General features: G+C 33.2%; 1 pseudogene; it reads left to right on the forward strand.

Moving 5' to 3' along the window:
• The first annotated feature begins 780 nt into the window (after window positions 1–780).
• LOC149574962 (putative pectinesterase 53 pseudogene) lies at window positions 781–2,096 on the forward strand (annotated as a pseudogene).
• Window positions 2,097–13,022: the final 10,926 nt, after the last annotated feature.

Raw genomic sequence — 13,022 nt, forward strand, 5'->3', positions numbered from 1 at the left:
GATGCTTTCTTGATGTTCAAGCTCTCCATGCAAGCAGAAATCAGCAATAATTGCATCCTACTTAGATTGCAAAAAAGATTGCCCTCCTATTATGGGGTTTCTTAAAGTTCCACATGTTAGTGAATATTCGATAATTCCTTTTTGATACTCTGCTCTCCAATTGGAACGACAATCCATATTAGTCTGATTCATTTTGATGTTGTGTTATTTATCTTATTCTCTTCTAGTTGTGCCCTGGCACTCTTGAGTTCATGTAAAGATTTATAGAACAAGTGGAGCCTACCCTGCACAAAATCATCTACCTTTGACAAGTAATAGATAATCAAGTCTGAAGGAAAAGAGGCTCGGAGCATGCTTTTGACAAGTAATTTTTGAGTGAATTTAACATGTCACGTAATTTTTTTTAATATTCCACCAAATTTGAACCAAAAAATTAAATTCTTTTGACCCCAGATCTAAAAGATTTCTAGCAGAGAGCAGATTTAGTCTTCACATGAACTCAACAGTGACAGTGGACAACTAGAGGAGAAGAGGCTAGGAGCATCCTTTTAACTAGTAGTGGTAATAGATAGCCAAATCTGAAGCAAAAGATGCTAGGAGGATGTTTTTGACAAGTAATGTTAAACTGAATCTAACACGTTACATTAAAACTTGTAATATTTAATTAAAATTGAACCAGAAAATTAAATACTTTTGTCTTTGAATCTGGAAGATTTCTAGTAGAATGCGGTTTCCTCCCAAAAAATTCAATTCAATTCAACTGAGTTTCAAGACTGAAAAATGTTGAAACAACAAATTCTGATTGTTGTTGTTCTTGGTTTGTTATTCACATCTGTAGTGGAAGGAAATGCAAGAGTGCACAAAGAAAAGCCTGTCCATACAAGGGCATTGAATATAGAGAATGAGTACACCAAATGGATAAGATGGATGGGTACTCTGAGCCATTCATTGTATAAGCTAGCAAAGAACAAACTTCTACCTTCCTCTTACCTTGTGGTGGATCCTATAGATGGAGTAGGGGACTTCACTTCTGCTCAGGAAGCCATTGATTCTCTGCCGCTCTTCAATATTTTTAGAGTTGTTATCAAAATCAATGCAAGAGTATATGAGTAAGTATGTGTAAATTAATGTGGTTTTGAAAATAATTGTGTGAGTTTCTTTTCATCAATGCTTATGCTCAGTGATATATTAATAAGATGATGAAATATAATTTAAAGATTGAAAAGTTAGCTGAGTTTGAAGATTGAAGAGTTGGCTTACTTCAAAAAGGATAAAATGGCACAATTTTATCTTTTGATCTGTTATGATTGTATTTTACAAATTTGGATTGGATCAACCTTGTGAGTTAGCTAAAAATATTTGGTTTTGGTATTTATTTTGGTGTTTGATAGGAAGAAGGTGAACATATCGATGACAAAAGCATTTGTAACCCTTGAAGGGGGAGGGGTAGATTCCACAGTCATACAATGAGGAGACATGGCAGGAACATTAGGGCTAGATGGAAAGCCATTGGGCACATACAATGGTGCCACTGTATCAGTTAATTCTCCTTATTTCATTGCCAAGAACATTACTTTTAAGGTGAGATTTGGGATTTCTTACTTCAAATGCTTTCTATTCAGAATTGGCCTGTATTTTTTGTGCTTGGAATCTTGGATGATTTTGAGAAATATCACAATGTATAATTGATTCATAAGTGATAATTTTAATAGGTATTTGAATATATGAATGGGTGTTTAGTTTGATATTAGTATGGTTTGATGGCTAAATTGTAGTGTTGTTCTTATTAATAAAGTTCAAATTCTATGAAAGAACATTTTTTGATGTTGAATTTTTTTTTTAAAACACAGAATACAACACCTATTCCTCCACTAGGGGCAATAGGGAGGCAAGCAGTAGCTCTGAGAATAACAGGGGACACAACACCTTTCTTTGGGTGCAGCTTCCTTGGAGCTCAGGACACCCTTTATGATCACACTGGACGCCACTATTTTAAAGACTATTATATTGAAGGCTCTATGGATTTTATCTTTGGGAATGGTCTTTCACTCTATGAGTTACATACCCTTTTTGGAATTTGTGAGAAAGATTCTTAAAAAAAAAAATCATATTGACCATTTTAAACAGTAGATTCTAAAGTTTCATGAGGTATACTCAAAATATTTTATTTGTTTTAAGTGATTCATTTGAAGTCATAGTAATGATGAATCTTATTTAAAAAGTTTAGTGATTTCTTATGAACATCATAAATAGATTAGGTAGTAAACCTAAAATAGTACTAACTATTTTGATTTATATGAACAACACACTAAGTCCTATCCAGAAACTATTATGGTTTATATGAACATCATACTCTTTATGGACTATCTAAAATTATATTAATAAATAGGTCTTATTGAAGAGGTTACACCAATAAATGGATATTATTGGAGAAGTTAAACATCATACTCTTTAATTAATTAGATTAAGTAGAAATCTGAAATTATGTTAATAGATAGCTCCTAGCGAAGAGCCTAGACCAATAAATAGGTATTATTAAGACCTTGAACTGTATATCTGATTCAATTAGGTATATTCTCTAGTTTTGTATGGGTGTCTATAACTTCTGTAATGGTAGTTGTATTAAATATTGGTCCAAACAAGCTTCTAGTTGTATCTTTGTAATTCTTCTTTCAATTTTATTTTGAAGTGTCCATGATAGACTCATGGGAAAAATAAAATCTTATTGAATCTCTTATGCCTGAGATGATTAAGTGATTGATATTGTTTTCAATTATTCCTATGTCATATTATGTATAGCAACACATAGGATTGACATTAATCACAGAGATAATGTTGCAACGATTATATCCTATTTTAAGGATGTCCACTAAGAATTTGAATGTGATGTTGAATGAAACATAGGAATTCTTATTTTGAATAAATCAAATTACAATTTGTGTAATGATTTTTGTTAAATTTTAGCTTTCCTTTTAACAGTATATCTACATTTTATGTTGGTACCTTTTTACAATTTTCAGTATGGCACACTAGCGAAATTTGTAAAATGCATTATTTGGGAATTATTATTTTTCATGGTAAGGAAGTGTTGTTGAGATCATTGTGAAGGGAGCAATGGTCACTATCTACCACATCTTGGTGAGGTCAATTTTAATAGGATGTGCATGCCTAATTCTCCCTTGCTATGCCTTTTGGTTTGGTCAATACTCTACAATATAAAAGTGAAACTACTGAAGTATGAGCCTTGAGGCTTTTGTAGCTAACCTATTTTTTTTCACAATCCCCATTGTCTTATTGCTTACTAATTATATATATTTTATCAATAAAAGGCTGAAGTCAAGATCAATATTATTATGTGTTGTGATCAATTCTCATATAAGATACTCACAATTTACCATTGTGTTGTAGGCTCTTGCCTTATATATAATGTATTGTTATTTATTATCACTACTACATTTGACCTTATTTTTAGACCAAAATTTTTGACCATCTAATAAAATGGGGTCAAATTGGTCGAAATATGGAAGGCAACATATACATTTTTTTAAAATACAAGCCCATGTTGGTTGAAATTTTGACCAACACGGGCTTACACTATGTCAAAAAACATTAAAATCTCTTTGCCACCCTAATTTCATCCTTATGCAACCGGAAGACAACTTGTGTGCATCGTTATGGCTCCGGTCGATCAAGTTATCTTACTCAAGTATTAGAAACTAGCTCTAGGTCCTAGTCACATTCTTCCTTCCATTCTCTGCACTTCCATCTTGAGGCGCACTACTATTCTACATCAGGGGTGCCCGGTAATGGTGCCTAAACCTACTCATTCATTCCGGCTAGCTACTTAGATCTAGAGAACAAGTGATCGGGCATCGAACTCCATCCATTGGCCATATGAGGCAAGGCAAGGCCGCTTGAAAGCATTGGACTATGATTAAGTTTTTCCTCATTGCATTTTTTGGTGCCAGGATTATGTGTAGAGGCAGGGTTTGAGGATTACATGCCAATAGCATTTTATAGCTTCAGAGCTTTAGAGCATTTTACGTGTAGAGGCAGGGGTTTGAGAGCTTCACTGATGCAACCTCCAAAATAGTAAGTGTTCTTACCCTTCTTTTCTTCATTAGAAACACAAACATTTTAGTTTAATCCAATGGCTTTGCTCAATCGTTTAATGCTAGCATACATTTTATATTCCATATTTCCCATAGTTTGGCAACTACATTTGGATGAAATGGGATAATATGTTACTTTGGATATGAATTTGAATCCTATTTTAATATGGAATTTTGCAAATTGGTTTAGCAGGAGAAAAGAAAAACATCTTTACTAAAGATGGTTCGTGTATTGTGAAGTGGAATGCATCAATTTAAAATCAGCATTTGATGTGGTATAAGGTAATTCATTTTGGTATCAAGTACACATCTTAGTTATCATTTTCATCCTAAGATCACATAAAATTGAAATCCATATAGACTCGCATGAAAACAAATGTAAGGGAAGTTCATTTTGTATATAGATTGCCTTTAAAATTCATGGAAATAAAAAAAAATGCATAAATATCTAGCCTTATTTTTGCATGTGTATGTGCATATAAACTATCAAATATAATGGTTGTTGGACTGATTGAAAAAATACCTTATATTTTTCAAGTGGCAATTTTGGGAAAATTTAAAGATGTGTGGAAATCTTTTTTTCTTTTTATTTTACATTAATTTTTCAAGCCTTTTTTATTCAGAAAAATATCAGTTATTCTATATCATTAGACAAATTAATAAGTTTGTGGCCTGAGTTGTCTTATGAAAAGATTAGCTTCTAATTTTGAGTAGTAGGCTTGGAATTATTATCCTGAAAAGTAGGGCTGCCAATTTTAAATAATTTTATCAAACACTTCAAATTTTTTGAAATATGTTCATATTTGGATGTTCATCTTAACTTTCAATGAGTACATGGAACACTACTAGGTCAGGTGACTCTTTAGTTCCTTTTCACAATCCCTAAAGACACTTTTTTCTATCTTCTTCTGTATTTTTACTTTAATCAATTTGAAAATGGTAAGTTGCAAGAATCCAAGAACACAAAATATACTATTGTTGAAGAGAGGGATTCCCAATAGTAGACCCAATGTTACCTTTGCATTCTTGACTGTGGGGCTGGTATAGGGGATTTTTCCAAATATAAGTATATTTCTCATACTTGTCTATGTTAGGATGGTCATGTTTGGTTGTTATTTTGAATTGTGGATGATAAAATTTCTAACAGAAAAAATATTATATTAAAGTTATAGTAAATAAAAATTGAACTTTTAAGCCATGATAGTCAAGTGTGAATTGTTTGGTAGGTTCCCATCTTCATGGTACCAAAATCAAAGAGGGTGGTGAAGTTGAATATATTACAACTCCAAAGGAATTACTATCATAGAATTTCAATAATGTAGCAAATGTGAACATTCTATGGGAGACTTTCTAGAACAAGCAAAGAAAACTATATGAACTATCCAAATGGTGTGGACCAGGTTGCAAGAAGACACCAACTGCCTAAAGCAAAAGAGTATTAATATGTTGGATGTGGAGGAACAATGAAAGGAAATTTTGGCAAGTACTAGAGAACAAGCAAAAATGGTCATGCAACTAAACCATCATATAGTAAAGGAACAACTCTGAGAAGCCAGAGAAGAAGTAGAGCAAGCAATACCAAAGGACCAAAGAAGGACCAAAAAACCTATAGGATCATCATCATGATTAGAGTTTGAAAAGGATGTAGTACACTAGGTTCTATACACAACAATACCAATCAAGATGACTGACCTTCAAACTTCGTCACAATTGAGAGTGGCAATCACCAACACAGTGACAGGAAGACCCAAGTAAAGACATGATAGTAGAGACATGAAAAACCAAGTGTTGTCGATAATGAATATTTAGAAGATGCCAATTCTAGTTCAAATGGAGATCATGGAGACAAATTTGACCAAATCCATTGTAAGAGATGAGAGGGAGTCAAATTACTACCAAAGGTACATGAAAGTGACATGGGAATCCAACCCTCTAGCTACCAAGATTCCAATTATTAGGCACTAACTAGCATAGAATCAAACAGTTGGGTTTACTGATGGAACAAGAGGCAATGAGTGGAAGTCAACAATTATCCTAAATTTTGAGGCCATCCCATTCAAGAAGAAAGCATATAATGAATTAGTCAAGAGAGTGTCAATTGGATAATAGAACACAAAATACATTTAAAACAAGGGTTTGAAGTATGTAATGGATTTAACGAACCAAGTTGTGACTGAGGAAGTAGTTTCCTTAGATTTTTGAAATTTAGGCTCCAAAGAAGATAGATGAATAGTCAAGGTCAAAGAGATCAAATGATGTAGAAAGTTTCTCATCATGCTCAGAGGATGAAATAAACTTTTCAAAAGGAGTTGAAGCAAAATAACTACTCAAGCTTCTCCAACAATTGCAATGGCTTCCTCATCCTAGGGTGGCACATCAAGAGCAACCTTGGCCATTACCCAAGGGCCCACTTAGCCATCAGATGGAGGTGATCAACCTCCCAAAAAAAATATTTTCATAGCCAAGACTTGTCAAGATGGCTCCCTCCCATTAATTGGAACTCCATTAGAAGCTGAGGAGAAGAAGGTAGAGGAACCAAAAGATGGTGCAGTCACTCTTTCCCTCTCACCTCATTGTAGCATAGTTCCATCTATAAGTGTTGCACCTCTCCTACCAAGTAGTCCTCAAGTGTAGGTAGTGGATTTAAGAGATAGAGGAAGTAGTGATAGTGATTCTACTAAATTTGATGAGGTGAGGAAGAAAAATTTAGTGATAGATAAGGGCCAAGATTCTTTAAAGGTTGTGTCATAGGCCTCAAATAATCCTTTCTCTTTGGCCAAAAAATAAATCACCTCAGTCAAGAGAGAGATGTTTAGTATAGACTCTCTTGGGATTTCCCCCAAAGTGATAGGCATGGATTCATGGCTAAAGGACACTCTAGACAAAAAGAGAAAGATGAAAGATGAAGGAGCCCCCAACAAGGATACCTTATCTCTTGCTATCCACCCTAGATTAGAACTACGCAAGGTTAAGAAGTAGAAGACCTTTTCCATCCTTAGACAAGACCCTAAAATAGGGCATCTAAAAATGGAGATTGAAAATCCTACCAAAGAAGCAAGAATCAAAGAATTTGCCTACAAATGACTTTGCCTTACACTCCATAGATCTCAGGGAGGCTAGACATGACACTAAGGTTGGCTTGTGGAAGTCAAAGAATGAGGTAATAGAGGGACAAATTCAAAGCCTCAAATTATCAAAGGTTAGAATGATGGTAGAAAAAGTTAAGATCAAACAATTGGTCACCCCATTGGTAAGCATTTTTGAAATGCCTATTGCTAGTGATCCCACTACTGCCGATGTCCAAGAACTTATATCTCAACTTCAAGAAGATAAACATTTCAAGAAAACTGGCAAAGAATGTAGTGGAAAACTCAAGTTGGAGGGACTCAACATTATAGAATAGATTAGAAATTCTATACTAAGGTTAGAAACAAAGAAAGACAACATTTCAGCTAATAGAGCTAACCTAGCAGCAGAAAAGGTTAAGAGGGAAGATTGTGTCTCTTTATTGAAGATGATAATCCATGATGAAATCTAAGGAGGCTGTCAAAGTGAAGATCTTTCCCAAAGGAGATGGGCCTTTATTTGAGTGGCTTTAGAGCATGCAATTCAAGTTTAAGATGATCATGGTTGTAGAGGAAGGGCTTAAAGAAATATAAGCCAAAGTGATCAAAGATCAAGATAGAGATTATGAACTCCTAAAAGTTCTACATACAACCTCCTAGACTAGTGGACAAGGTAAGGGAATCATTAGAATAATTTTCATGTAATCAAACTTCTCCAATTACATAGATAGTTTGACAAGGATATCTTTTTGTCACTAAAGTAGAGTTTTTGAACTCTAGAAGCTTGGTGGGTGTATACATTTGGCCATGGAGGAAATACAAGACCAACTAAGTGTTGTCAAAGATTTGGCTAGAGAGAATTCTATGTTGCTCTTAAGATATATACATGTACATAGGCATGAGGAATTGATTCCAATCATTTTTATTGCTAAGGCCTATAAGACAAAATCAGAAAAGGGAAAGAAGGTGAAGTGATTCATATTCTACCTCTTTCATATTTTGATATAACCATTGTAATGGACAAACTAACTCCTTCCCATTTTTCATTTTTGAAGAGATGAATTGATTAAACTTCCTTTATAATGGTCATCTCAGAATCCTATATGTATTAGAATGAAATTTTAATAAAAGTTTGGCTAATTCTTGGTGTGAAATTCTTGATGTTGCAGAGCCAATTGAATGGTATTTTGTGTCAATTATTTTGTGTTCTATTTTATTTTATGTTAATTGTATATTTTCACTTTCATCTAAATTAAAACAAGGAATGAACAGAGCTTCATTCCCCTATTTTGAGGTAGAGAGTTGAATATGATAGTATTGTCATCACATGTTCAAGAGAAATCCCTTTATGTTTCCCTTTAAGTTAGTATTTCTTTCTCTATAGTTAGTTTGCTATTGAATCAGTTTAGTATTGGCTAGTATGCACTATTGAATCATTAAGTCTTATAGTTTCATATGATGTGTGAGTTCATAAACTTAATTAATCTTCAAATACCATTTCTTGCCTGAGTTGGTTCCTATTTAGGCTTGGCTCGGTTTACCTCTCCTATTCTTAGGTTAAGAACATACCTCATTTTAGATTTAGAAAAAAACATATTTCATTGCAAATCTACAATAGGGAGCTAATAATTCAAAGGAAGGTTAGTCATTTTAGAAGCAACTTTCCAACTATTTTAAGCAGATGTTGTTCACAAATTTGGACACCTAAGATTTAAATCAAAAAGAGCAATCTATTTACCAACAATGTGTATGCGTATATTGCTTCTACATTGTTACTTTGATGTTGTTCAAACTTTTAAAAAAGGTTTGGTAAACATTGTAGCATAGTAGGTTAATTTCTCTTGGGTTCCCGAGTGGGGTGTTACATAGGAAGCCTATATTTTACTCTTATCTTGTTAATATCTAGTGAATTAATACACATTCTCAATTGTCCATTCTTCTTATATTCCAATACAATAGTTACAACACATGGACTCAAGCTTTCTCTGATCAAACCTTTTTGCAACAACTCCTGCTCTTGTCTATTAAGTTGTTCATTCTTAGTAGATGTCAATCTATATGGTGCTTTATTTAGAAAACTAGCTCTAGGAATTAGATCCATACAATGAATTATACTTCTTACTAGTAGTAAACTATTAGGGATATCTTTCACAACATTTTCCTTGTATTCATTCAACAAGTTTTCAATTTTTGTTGGCACTTGGCTAACACTATCATATTCTATTGTTACTCAACCTCTATTGTCTTTTGTTTATTAGCCATTTATATTTTCTATCACTTGTCCATGTTAGCATGAATGTTGATGCTATGGGGGAGAATTGTAGAACATTGATATGATGTATTCATAACTATGTTTTTCATTGATGAAAACATACTAATAAGTTTGTAAAAATTTGACAAAGTAGTAGACTATGATTTTTGTATTAAGAACATCATATTTCTTATCTAATGGTGTGTTGTTTCTAGTGCATACTAAAATATGTATTTTTTACAAGGGCAAGTGTGTAAAACCTAATTTGGCAGTGTGCAAAAGATATGATTGATCTATAAAGAACCGTATGGAAACAGAGTACCAGGAAAGCAGTTTCTATTGTGTGATTGTTATAGTTCATTACAAATGTAGTGAAAGGCTGTACAATTAATTGGAGATAGTATACTGGCCATTGATGATGTCAAAGAGTGCACATGTATGGAAGTTGCATGTGTGAAAATTTGATTATAACTATGAGCCAAAAACATTAATTAAATATGTTTTCATTTAATTAAGATATTATAATTAAGTGGGAAGCTAACTCAAGGATTTACTATTGAACATGGTATAAAGGAAAGATGTTTTCCATGTTTAACATATATTAAGCAGTAGAGAAGAGTGACTTACTAATGCATGTAAGTGACCTTAAGGGTTATTGTTACTGAGTATAGATTTCCAAATCTAATTGCATGGTCTGAAGGAGTCCAACATACTGGATAGAGGAAGAAGTAAAAGCTTGTTTCATATCTATTATTCTGAAAGGAATAGTACTAAGTTCAATTAAAGAGTGGATTCATTGATCTAATGCTGAAGCTATTTGGATAGTGGGTTTAGCTACCTTCCACAACTCCTAACAAGGATGGCACAAATCCTAACAGGGTTTGAACCTCCTAACAGGGATTTAAAGTCTCCTAATAGGGACTCTTTGTACTAAATATTGTAATAGACTCCTAATAAGGTCCATCCTCTAACAAGGAATATTCATATTAGTACATCATCTTGTGGGCATTATTCCCATCAGTGTTTTCCCTCTAATCAAGGGTTTCCCTAGTCAATGCATTTGGTGTAATTGTATATGTGCATCTTTATGGTTGTTGTTTACTTTGGTTGAATGCTTAAGTTTTCTTAAAGAGGATAAAAGATTTTTTTTAATAACTAATTCACACCCACCCCCCAGAGCCCCCCCCCCCCCCCCCCCCCCCCCTTAATTATCTTGGTGGACTATTGTTTCTAACAATTGGTATCAGCACTTCAAGTCCTTGAAGAAAAAGTTTAACAACTTTGGGAGATCCATGGAAAACATGTTCAGAAAGGAAAGTTTGAGATTTGATGACACTAATTATGATAGCTAGAAGGATAAGATAAAGACTCATCTTTTGTGCATGGGTCTAGGATATTTGCTTGTAACCAAGGCATCTAAGAATATTGTGGAAGAAGACAATCTTTAAAGATGTACTAAGGAGTAGAGAGAAGTATTTATGTGCAACATAAGGAAAAGAGAAGCAATATTGTCAGCTCTACCTGAAAGTGAGTATAGTCATGTAAAACTATTCAAAACATCTCATGAAATTTGTAAAACTTTAGAAGCTAATTATGAGGGTAATACAATGCAAAAAGAGTTAGATTATAAAATTTTCATTGTGCATTTCAAGATGTTATAATGATGGAAGATGAATCTATAAGAATCTATATTGGCAAAATATCTAAGATTTTTGCAAGAATCACATCTCATGGTGGAAAGAAATCTGATGATGAAGTAATATGGAAGATATTGAAAATCCTAACACCACCTTTCAAGACAATAAAACAGATGATTCGGCTAATGATACCCTATATTGAAAATTTTACCAAAGGAACATTGCTTGGTAGATTGGAAGCTACAAAATTTGATCTAAAACAGTTTGGTGAATTAGCAAAAGTTGAGACAGCATTCAGTGCATTAAGTACTATCACAACTTGATCGTCTAGGAATTACAACAAAATAGACTTGGTTCTTTTTCATCTCCTTCTCAAATTATTTCCCACTGACCATACAAACTCTAACAATAGTACAATATACCTCATCTAGAACTTCAACCAAAGGATATAATGTTTTATTTACTTCATTCACCCAAAGAGTATATTGATTCAATCTAGCATTATGCACAACATATCTATCATACTACCAAGGTCTACCTAACTAAATATGACAACAATTCATAAACATAATATCACACAAAAATTCATCAAAGTAGTTTCCAATCTTGAATTTCACAACACATGTCTCACTTACCAACAATTTATACTCATCTTTTATCCATGAAATATGATATGGTTTAGGGTTTCTCAACCTCTAGAACCACAACTTCATAACAAACTCCTTTGCTGCCAAATTTTCTAAACTACCACTATCAATGATCACTTTAAAATATTTTCCTATCATCTTACACTTTGTCTTGAAAAGGCTTCTCCTTAGGATAGGTTCTTCATTCACTCTTCCACTACACAAAGTTCTTCTTACCATTAGGTTGTCTCTAGCCTTAGATGCACTTGGAGAACCCTCAAGATCTCCTTGAATCATAATATTTCAGCCATTATTACCTTCATTCCTCCTTCCACAATGTTTACTTTCAAAGGCTCGATGTCCTTCTTCACCATATTTAATCAATTTTGTTCTTGGATTCCTTTGTCATTGCAAAATATATTGAAATCCTCTAATATGAATTCTCCTCCTCTATATGATCTCAAGCGTTCCAAAAAAAATGATTTTTCCTTTTCAACACTAGCTTGAAACAACTAAAACTATTGATATAAGATTGTTTTGAAGAGAAGAACCTATAATGGAACAATCATTATTTTGTCAATGATGTCAAAATTGTTATCTCTTGGTGAGATAATTGCTTTTTGTTCTAAAGGCTATCATTTAGTTGATTGATGAAGAGAATTTGAAAAGAGTAGATAACAATATCACCTAGAGAAAGGTTGAGACATTTTGTATGTAAAAGAAGCACTAAGACCATGTAATACATTGATACTATAGTGTATTTTTTATCTACTTAAAGTTTGAAATGAAAGATTACTCAAGTTAAGACTAGAAGGAGATTAAGTAAGAAAATTTTATGTTAGGCCTTGCCATGTAGTCAGTGCAAGACAAGAAGAAATCAATAGAAGTTGAGTGAAAAACAAGAGGTGTCAAGAAAAGATGAAAAATAGTGTAAGCTGAGTGATTGTTAGTATATGTCAAGTAAAGTTTAGTTGATGTTGAGCATCAATAAACTTTAGTGTTTTCTGAGTGAATTAGTGTTGGCCAATTAATAGAACAAATAGATGTTGAGTAACACAATATTTTTGTTGAGTCCCAATAAATAGTATTAAATCAAAGATTTGATGAATTTGAGCTAACTGTTTTATTTTCTTGAATTGTGTGAAGCATGTGGAAGATAACTATGATGAGCTGGTGGCATAGAATTCAAGGTAAACCATTTTGAGGTGAATTTAAGGAAGATAATAGAAGGCATTTCTAGAGTAACAAAATGAAAAATGGGTAGAGTAATTGTATCCTACCCAATCCTACCTAACCCTAAAGTGGATGACTATGGTTAAGTGACAAAAGAT

The sequence above is a fragment of the Cupressus sempervirens genome, chromosome 2 (genome assembly GCF_028749045.1).
Source record: "Cupressus sempervirens isolate cs-2001-9-10 chromosome 2, ASM2874904v1, whole genome shotgun sequence".
Lineage (NCBI taxonomy): Eukaryota > Viridiplantae > Streptophyta > Pinopsida > Cupressales > Cupressaceae > Cupressus > Cupressus sempervirens.